Source organism: Rhinopithecus bieti, unplaced genomic scaffold (genome assembly GCF_001698545.2).
Source record: "Rhinopithecus bieti isolate Rb0 unplaced genomic scaffold, ASM169854v2 scaffold_39703, whole genome shotgun sequence".
Lineage (NCBI taxonomy): Eukaryota > Metazoa > Chordata > Mammalia > Primates > Cercopithecidae > Rhinopithecus > Rhinopithecus bieti.
Genome location: NW_016816905.1, coordinates 1125016 through 1135245, shown reverse-complemented (window position 1 = coordinate 1135245; position 10230 = coordinate 1125016). Strand labels below are relative to the sequence as shown.

Here is a 10230-nt window from a genome sequence, read left to right as displayed (position 1 = left end):
TAGTCTCTTGCTTAACTTGTTTATTCCATCAGATCTAACATGTACTTAGTGGCTCAGTCCATTTGCGCTGCTATAAAAAAGCACCTGAGACAAGGAAATTTATAAAAAGAAAATTTATTCCTTAGAGCTCTGGAGGCTGGGAAGTTGAAGGTCAAGTCATCAGCAGATTCGGTGGCTGGTGGGGGTGCTCTGTGCTTTCAAGGTGGCTTCTTGTTACTGTATCCTCACATGGCAGAAAGAGTTACCTCCATGACAGTTAACTCAGATGACAGAAGGCAGAAGGGAAAAAGGCCTAATTAGTTCCCTCCAGTGCTTTTTAAAGGATATTAATTTTATTTGGGAGAGGAGAGCTGTCATGATCTAATCACCTTCTATCAGAAGGCCTCACCTTCTACCATCACCTTGGAATTTCACTTCCAACTTACGGATTTTGGAGGGACACATACATTCAAACTATAGCATTTGATCACAAATCCCCCTTCCCCTTTCAAAACATCCCTCAACGTCCCACAGAGTGAACATGGAGCTCCCTTTGGTAAACTGTGGCCTAAGATCATATAAACCAAGACATATCTAAGATAAAATCTTTTTCTTGTGACTTTTCTGTTTTTTACTTTACCTTTTCTTAACAAAAGTTAATATTGTAATCAAGTGTGAAACAGAACAATGAAAGCACAGGGGTAAAAACACACAACTCTAAAATGTTCATTTTATACCATCTGTAGTGTGTTTAATTCTGGCAGCCTTTGTAGAGTCCATTTTCTCCTTCTGCAGGTCAGGCTTGAAGTGATACATGCTTTTTGTTTTTTCTGGACACCAATCAGAGAAAGTTCTTTCAACATCTGGTACTACTTAAAAGCTAAAAAAGAAAAGGAAAAATAAAAAAATTCACTTCATGAAAAAGCTATTAGTAGGCAGGGAAATAAGGCCTTGGTGTTCTCACAAGGCAAGGAACACTTAAGGACAATTTTAAAAAAAATAAAAACAAATAAACTAGAAATTTGAATGCAACTGACATCTATTTCCATTGACAGTTCATTGTCTGGTATATAAAATGATCCACAACAAAGCACTGTTCCTTTCTTACATAAAGAATAAGCTCTCAGACACGTGAAAAGGACAGCCCAGGGGGGAAATATGGGAACACTATATTGAATTATGTTAAATGGGTCATGGTCAGTCACTAAAAGGACATTTCCTAAGAAGCAAATCATCAGTTATTCAAGACTAGCCCCACAAAGTAAAAAGAATGGTGAGGAACAGACAGTTATGATCACAGGCAAGCATCCTGCTCTGAGAGAGGTCTCATTCCTAGGGAAATTGCTGAGATATTGCTAATCATGCTCAAGGGGGAAGCCCTTGCATTTTATTGAGGCCATGAAAGATTAGAAATAAAATTGATAAACAACAAAAATACAGAAGAAATCATTCACTCATTCAAGAAACACTTTTAAAGCACCTCTCAGGGAGCAAAGGGAAACACTGAAAATAGCATGATATCTTCCTTCCAGGAGTTTAGATCATAGTAGGGAATAAAGATATTTGCAGGGGTGACTCTAAAACCAGGTAAGATGTGATTGATTCTGTAAGACAGACAAATTGCTCTGAAAGTTCAGAGAAGGATGAATCCTTTAAAAAAAAGTTTTTTTTTTCTTTTACAATGTACTGATAATTTATGTGTAAGTCATTGTTTAGAACAAAGATAAATAAAATGATCTCTACTCTCTAAAGACTAGTATCTCTAAGGATCATTCACAATTCTAATGATCTTCTTTGCACCCAACCATCCACCTTTTAAAATGGAGTTCAGAAAAACATGGTCTTTTGGGACATATCTGGCCCACTGCCTGTTTTTTAAAAATAAAGTTTTATCGGAACATGGGCATATCCTGTTTACATATTGTCTCTGGCCACTTTCAAGCTACAACAGCTGGGGTAAGTGATTGCAATGGAGATAGTATAGCCAGCAAAGCTGGAAATATTTAACATCTGGCCCTTTACAGACAAAGTTTTCTGGCCCCTGTACTAGAAGACAATCAAAAATATTTCATTTATTTGATTATGATAAGGAATGTGATAAGGAATCTCTTTCCTATACTATTTATGTACTAAATAATCTCCATCACAGATGGTGGACAATTGTTCTCATTTCAACATGATGTTAGAAAGTGCATCTACAACTACACGCTCTGATTAGAGCTTGGGAGCTCCTTTAGGATGTCAACATTTCCTTGTTACCCAGATACATTAGAATCTAAGTTCCATGCTTGTTTTTCCTTCACCATTGTAACCCTGTTGCTGGGTGCTAAATTAACATTCCTATGATAAAAGAAGATTAGGCCTGGAGAGATCTGTAAACTCTTCCAAAGTCACACAAGAAATGCTGGCACCAGAAACAGTACTCAGGGCCTTTCCTTCCCCAATGGATGTTACCTTGTCTTTTCTAGAAGTTTCTCCCCTGGGCTGTTGCAATGGCTTCTTATCTTGTCTCACAGACTATATTCTTGCCTGCAAAAATTCATTGCTATCAGAAGGACAAAAATCTCTAGTGCTTTGCCATTATTGAAACCTTACCAACATTTCAAGGTTTAGCTCAACTGTTCCTCCTTTATCATGACTTCTAAACTCTCTCACCATCCCCTCCAAATGAAATGCTGTGTGCCTCCAGAATGTCTATTTGTTGTAGGGAAAAATGTGTGCTGTAGTAGAAAAACATGTATTGTTTAGAGCATCGTCTTCCAAGTTATCTGATTCTAGCTTTTCATTGCCTTTGAGCTATTTTACAACTCTGTAAGTTGCAGATAACTGACAGTAATGCAAAACAATTCTTGTTTATAAATATGCAAACAATGCTATCAGGTGAAGGTTCAGTTGACTTCCCTCCCCACTGTGGAAGAAGTCAGTTTTTTCTCAATTTGCTCATTTGTTACAATATTCCAGATCGATATATGGATTCTATATACTTACTCTTTTACTTCTCCTTTCAATTGGTTTAATATCTGCCTGACTCCCTTATTAATAATGATTTAGGCTGGGTGCAGCAGCTCATGTTTGTAATCTCAACATTAAAAATTAGCCAGACATCATGACATGTGCCTGTGATCCCAGCTACTCTGAGGCTGAGGCAGGAGAATTGCTTGAACCCAGGTGTTTGAGGCTAAGATGGTGCTATTGCACTTCAGCCCAGATGACAGAGTGAGACCCTGTCTCAAAATAATAATAATAATGACAAAAAAAATTGTTAACACATTTTCATTTTATACCTGTATGAGAATCATGATTTGACCTTTTAAAAAATTGCCACTTAATACCTTTGCTTATTGTTTGGTTCTCAGCTACTATATGCCAAGCTTAATGCTAGGAGCTGGGCATACAATGATAATCAAAATAGTCACGGTTCCTGCCTTCAAGAAATTTATGTCTAGTGGGGAGATAGAGTTAAAAAAACAAAACAAAACAAAACACAGATAAAAGAAAATATTTAAGGGCCACAAGGAAAAATTACAGAATGTTCAAGAGAAAATCACAGAGAAATTGGTTTAGAGTTGCAGTGGGCAGCGAGGAAGTTAAGCAGGTACCCCTTAGAAAGTGTCATCAGAGCTGAGGCCTGAAGGTGAGAATTAACTAGGCAAAGAGAAGGAGGAGGAACAGTTCAGGCAGAGGGAAGGTACAGGACAAAGTCCCTGGAGTGGGGTGGAGACAAATTGCAACATAAGAGGGACAGAGTGACAGCAAATGAGGACCCTGGATACCAGATTAGGCAGGGCCTAGTCCCCATAGTCCATAGTTTGGATGTTATGTTCAACAGGAGGACGCTAAAAAGTTGTACAAAGATCCCTCCGTTTTCACATAGAGAATTGGTCAGATTGGAAGCAGGGGTCGTTGAGAAGATACTAGGTCTAGTAGCATTTCTATAATATCTTTTTTAAACACTTATTTCAGTCTACCTTCTAATATAAGGGTGAGTACTAGAGTTAACCTCCTGAACTGAGAACAGAGATCATGTGTTATTTATTTCTGAAGACATCTAGTTTTTTGGTTACATAAAAGGCGTGAGGTAAATGCTCATTGAATTGAACACTAGTCAGCATTCTGATAATAACAAGAGCTAACATTTATTGGGTGCTTACTATGATTCAGACACTGTACCAACAGCTTTGCATGAATTATGTAATTTTAAACTCATAACAATTCTATCAGGCAACTTTGATAATTATTTTCATTTTACACATGAGATAACAGAGGCTTAGGGAGGTAAAATAACTTGCCTGAGGTCATATAATCTGCATGTTGGATAAAGGCAGTTTTGCCTAACTCTAGAAACTGAGCTTTTAATCAGAAGCTGTATTCTTTCCCATTCAAATATTTGAATATCAAGTTTACCAAAGCAGATGGTGGTTCACTATATCTGTCTTTCTTTTTAGCCCTCAGAAGATTTATTAGGTTGGTGCAAAAGTAATTGCAGTTTTGCCTTTATCTTTATTGCAAAAACCTGAGTTACTTTTGCACCAACCTAGTACAATTTGACACCTGTTTTTACAGATTGCCTTCAAGCTCTGAGTAAACATTTTGGAAATCACAGCCTCCTTCAGATGCTGTCGTTTATACTTTCTCTTGTCCCTTCAAAGGGGTTTGTCATTAACATCCAGCACAGAATCTGTCTTACATTAGTGATTTGTGTCATCTCCAAAATAATTTTATGCCTAACAACATCACCTATATTGTTTGACAGCAGAAGTCAAACCATGAGAAAAATGGACCCATTCACTGCAGCTCCAGTTGAAACATAGATAAAAGAATAAATATTTGCCAAATATAAAGGAGCCAAATTCAATAGGGAAAGGACCATTCGGTTTCAAATTCTTTGGGAGTCTCAAACAATGTAGGAAGGGAAGAAAAAATAAAATGTAATTGAGTATTTGACTTCATTACATTAATGCATCTTCACTGCATTCATCTAATCAGACAATTGCATGGGAAAAAATATAATAGTACCAGATTCACTCCACATGAGTAAAAAGCAATTTTGGATTATCTTGCTATATTGACTTCTCATCACAAAGAGTTCAGTTTCTTTCTCTTGCATGTAGCTGGGGAAAATTATAATTGCTTTAACTGGTTTTGATTGACCAACTGCTTTAACAGGACCATAAATATAGATGTCAGAACAGCAAACACTAAATGTTTATTTCTGTGATCCTTCTCTAGATATCGACAATCTGACCCATGAACCCGCCAGCAGGTAATCTCATAGATCATTTTCTCTACGGGAGATTCTTGCAGTTGGACAGGTTTGTCAATACCTCTCACAGAGGGTTTTGATCAAGGACTGCTTTGTAATTGTCTGGAAGATACATTAAACACCTCACTTTCCCCAGGGTTCTAAAGACAGAACAGTCACTTCAAGTGTAAATTGCTCACACCAAGATTTTTCTATCTGGCTATTTTAAAAAGTATGTTTCAGATCCTTGCTGCTTAAAAAATTTCACAACCATATAAATATGACTCTCATACATTTTTCTGAAGCTATTCCCTTGCTCATCAAATCAGAGCATTAAAAAAAAATCTCTAGTTGACAAACCTTTTTAAATTTAAAGAATACGACTGCTTGTTGCTCTAGTCAAACAACTCCCACCTTAGAAACGCCATTAGGTGTTCATATGTTTCTATTCATCCTGACATGGATATACATTCATTGACATGCAAAACAAATAATGGACAAAATCAGCAGGGTAATTTATACCATTGACTCTCTTTTATCAAAAATACATAACAAAGTGGGGGAGATTTCATGGAGGGTGTGTGTGGAGCCTCAAATGATAGTATGAGATAGTTGAAAGGGAAAAAAAATTGAGTAGGAAATAGAAGAAAAGAAGAAAATGTAGGAACATTGAGGGCAGACCTGCTCCTTACACAGATGAGAGGCAGAGGAGGTCAATGGCATTGTCTTCCTCTTCCTTGTACCCCTCCTGCCTCCCCACATTGATCCCAATTTGTATGGAAAGTCAGGATTTGACTACAACATCTGTTCAGTTCCTTCTCTTCCCCAAGCATTTTTTTTTCCAATATTTCTTTTTCTGATGTCACTGTTGCCAAAATCTTTTGTCAGGTAGACAGAAAAACAAAATGGAGAACATCTGTTCTGAATTATTTTTCCCTGAGCATGAGTTACTAGTAGGGGGGAATAATAGAACACTTCTAAATTATTAACAGGGTTGTGAAATTTCAAACACATTGGTAGGGTCTACGGTTGAGGGGTGGGAGTAGAGTGGGAATTACAGCATTTGTATAAGAAAAAGTCTGCAAAGTGTACCTCTAGTCTGATCAAAACACTAATCAACGTGGACTAGCTGGTGCCATAGGTCATTAGGAAGAAATAACCCAGTGCACAATTAGATCAGCACAGTAAAGAGAAGAATTTGATCAATTTTAACATGGGCATAACCACCCAATTGCCTTGAAAAAATGTTAAGCTCTGCTACCTGAGAAGACACCTGTGAATCCACCATTCAGATGACAGCCGTTTTCTCTCTAGCTAAGCTTTTATGCTGAACATCAGAAATTCACTGAAAGTGTCTGTAGCATTAAGCTCAGAGGCATTCAGGGTACAGTGGCCTTAAAATAGGGTCAGTATTAGTATTTATTGACCAAAAAAGCTATTATAGATGATGAGGAGGAACCTCTTTCTAACAAAGCCTAGTCCATATACAGTACAGTTAAAACAGGATTCACATTTGAGAAGAACTCATCATGAAGAACAAATAAGCATAAAGAAGACAAGAGATTTAACAGGGAGGGGATTTGGGACTAAGAAGACTCCCAACAACCATTCTCAACTTACTGTACTGACATTAAAAATTGCAAATTTAGGAGGCAAAGGAGACAAAGTCAATTCTTCCATGTATTTCATCCTCCTACTCTAGGAATTAATAAAACAGCTCTTAAACACACAGGTGAAAGTGTGAATCTAATGATTCACACAGACCTAATGATTACTGGACCTAATGATTACTGGAAATGTTCCCCAAAATTCACAATTTGAGGGCAAGTTGTCACGAATTAATATTATCTCATCACTCTATTCAAATGGATTATAAAATAAACTTAAATTGCAAGCTTCCCATGGGCAATCTTATCACATCTTTGGGGTCCAATCTGAAATGGGAGTTGTGGTATTTGTTATGGTTAGTAGAAGAAGTTACATTTCACGTTAAAATATTCATACAACACCTCTCTTTATCCCTTCTAGCTCTCATGTGAATACGGTGAGAGCTATGGCTAAATCTCTAATCATAGCTGCACAATGACCAAAAACTCACTCATCACGAATTCCCTCTCGAAGTCCTTCCACAGAGGGGTATATCTGCATACTGGTAAGAGATTGGATTTCACAGAGACAAGTTGAGCTGGAGTCTCATCTCTTCTAATTACTGATGATGTGACCCCAGACAAGGTTATGTCATACCCTTGAGCCTCAGTTTCCTCATCTATAAGTTGAGGATAATAATATATGTACCCTGAGGAGTTGTGAGGATAAAATGATATAATGTGAAGTGGTTGACCCAGTGTCCAGTGAGTACTCAATAAAAATTAGTTGTTGCAATTACGCCAGTTTTGACCTGCTACCTGTAAACTTAGATGATACATTGTTTCTGTTTTCTTTAGACTAATTAACAGTCTTAAACACTATTAAGCAAGTGTCCAGGTGGCATCGTGTCTCTCATATGTGAACAGTAAGAGAAAAGCAAAATTGTGTACATGCTTTAGTATTTCCAGAGTTCTTATGCTTGTCATCTCCTTTGATCGCCACAACATTTTGTGAAGCAAGGTGAATATTCTTATCCTCATTCTGCAGGTGAATACGTTGATTTACAGGGAAAAGGGACTTGATTGTGTTCTCTGCAGTAGATTCAGCTTACGTTCTCAGATCTTTTTACTTTCATGTAGAATAAACAAAAGAAAACTGGTTATCTCTGGTCAGCCTTGAAGTAGGCTTCTACTCAGCCAAGTATTCTAGTTGAATGTGTGTATTTTCCCAGGTTGATGTTAATCCTATCCTGGACTCAGCTGGCTTATGAAGCTCCTGGAGCAACCCTTTAATCTATCCTCCAGGTATATCCTAGAAAACAAGACATCATATTCTGCAATGTAATTTTCATCATAAGGTCAGTTGGAAGAAACCGTATCTGAAAAATAATTTTGCATTCATCTATGATCTAAATATTATTAGATGAAATGAAATTATCAAAGTGAGAGATTCATAAAGATGTGCTTCTTGGCTGCTTATGAAATTGGTTTTATTGAGTGGTCATCAGTCATTATTTTTTTCAATTTAGCTGATTCATGTAAAATAAAATAATTTTAAGGAACAAATGTGTGATTATTACAGCAATATGATAATACTGTCTGTTAAACTCATTCCACCAATGTTTGAGTGACTACATTTTGCCATGATTTAGGTTCTAGGGATGCAATAGTGAACAAGGTACAGTCCCCATTCTCAGACAGGTAAGCAGGAAAATGCTTCATAGGGTGGTACATGCACCATAGTGAGGGAAAGCACTTAAAAGGTTTGAGAGTTCCCAAAGTTTGGGAGTCCCCAAAACTACCCTCCCTTCTGACACCAATTGAAATTTTGGGGGACTCTGAGACCACCTCAGGGTCAATAACTTGCTAGAAGTACTCACAAAACTCACAGAAAGCTGTTTTACTCATAATTATGGCTTATCATAGCAAAGGGATACAGATGAAAATCAGCCAAGGGAAGCAGTGCATGGGGCAAGGTTCAGGAGAATTCCAAATGCCAGCTACCAATTGTTCCCGCCCCTCAACAGTGGAATCACAGACATTGCAAACTTCTCCCAGTAGCAATGTGTGACCATACATATGGAGTATTAGTGTCCTCAGAAAAGTTCTCCTGAGCCCTGATGTGCAGAGTTTTTATTGGGGCTCAGTTACATAGATATGGTTGACTATTCATGTTCCTGACCTTAGTTTTCATCCTCTATGGAGGTCAAGCCTATACACCCCATGGTGATCCAAAGCCCTCATTGTAAATCGCACTGTCAACTTGCACTATTAGGTGTGGCCCGAGTAAACAAAGACACTCCTATCAGGCAGAACTTTCCAAGGACTTAGAGATTACCACCAGGAATCAGGACAAAAATCAGGATTGTGCAATATTAATTCTTCTCCAAACAGTCACCACACCAATTTATAGTGCCAAAAAAGACTTCTTAGAGTGAAACATTGTAAATGGAGATCTGGAGGACAAGAGGGAGTTAGTCAACAAATTCCAGCCAAAAGGAACAGTGTATACAAAAGCTCTGATTATTATCTAAGGAAAAGCTTAGATTATTTGTGGTACTTCAGAATGTCTGGAGCAGAAGATACGAGAGAGCAAGTAGCCAAAGATGATCCTGGAGAAGACAGCTGGGGACAGATCTTGTGATGCTTCAGCCCTTGTGATGTGTTGCAGCCAGCTTGATATAAGTTCAACAGAGTCAGTTGCTAAATAGAAATTTTTCAAGCTATTGTTCAACAGTTATTATTAAAAATTAAGTTGCTGAGTGTGGTGATGCCCAGGTAGTCCCAGATACTCAGGAGGCTGAGACATGAGGATTGCCTGGGCCCAGAGTTCAAGGCCAGTCTTGTGCAACATAGTGAAATCTCATCTCTCACTTTCTAAAAAATATTTAATTATATAAACTTATGACTAAGTAAATCATATTTTTAAAAATCTTTAAAACTTATCACTTCCTAACTACTGACTTTACTATTATCTAGGTTCTTGAAGTTATTTATATCTATTATATCTGTATAGTGGAAATTATTTCCAATCCACTCTTAGTAGCTTCATGTTGGCCATGGTAGGATTACTTATACTTCAGTAACTGGCAAGTGCTAAAAGTCAGAGCTGCTGTCTCTTTCCAAGAACTGATGGTTAAACATTTACCAGCACAACACCTCTCAGAAGCAATATTTCTTTGCCCACTTTTTGATGGCGTTGTTTGTTTTTTTCTTGTAAATTTGTTTGAGTTCTTTGTAGGTTCTGGATATTAGCCCTTTATCTGACGAGTAGATTGTAAAAATTTTCTCCCATTCTGTGGGTTGCCTGTTCACTCTGATGGTAGTTTCTTTTGCTGTGCAGAAGCTCTTTAGTTTAATTAGATCCCATTTGTCAATTTTGGCTTTTGTTGCCGTTGCTTTTGGTGTTTTAGACATGAAGTC

At 37.5% G+C, this 10230-nt stretch overlaps 1 long non-coding RNA gene across 2 annotated transcripts in view; it reads right to left on the bottom strand.

Annotated features, from left to right (window-relative positions):
* Positions 1-321: 321 nt before the first annotated feature.
* The window catches only part of LOC108517517 (uncharacterized), a 116683-nt gene continuing 106774 nt past the window's right edge, over positions 322-10230 (bottom strand). For both annotated transcript variants that reach the window (XR_001882130.1, XR_001882129.1), the window contains 2 exons: positions 2434-2508; positions 322-859 (listed from right to left, as the gene is read on the bottom strand). This is a non-coding gene — a long non-coding RNA (uncharacterized LOC108517517). The remainder of the gene's footprint in view (positions 860-2433; positions 2509-10230) is intronic.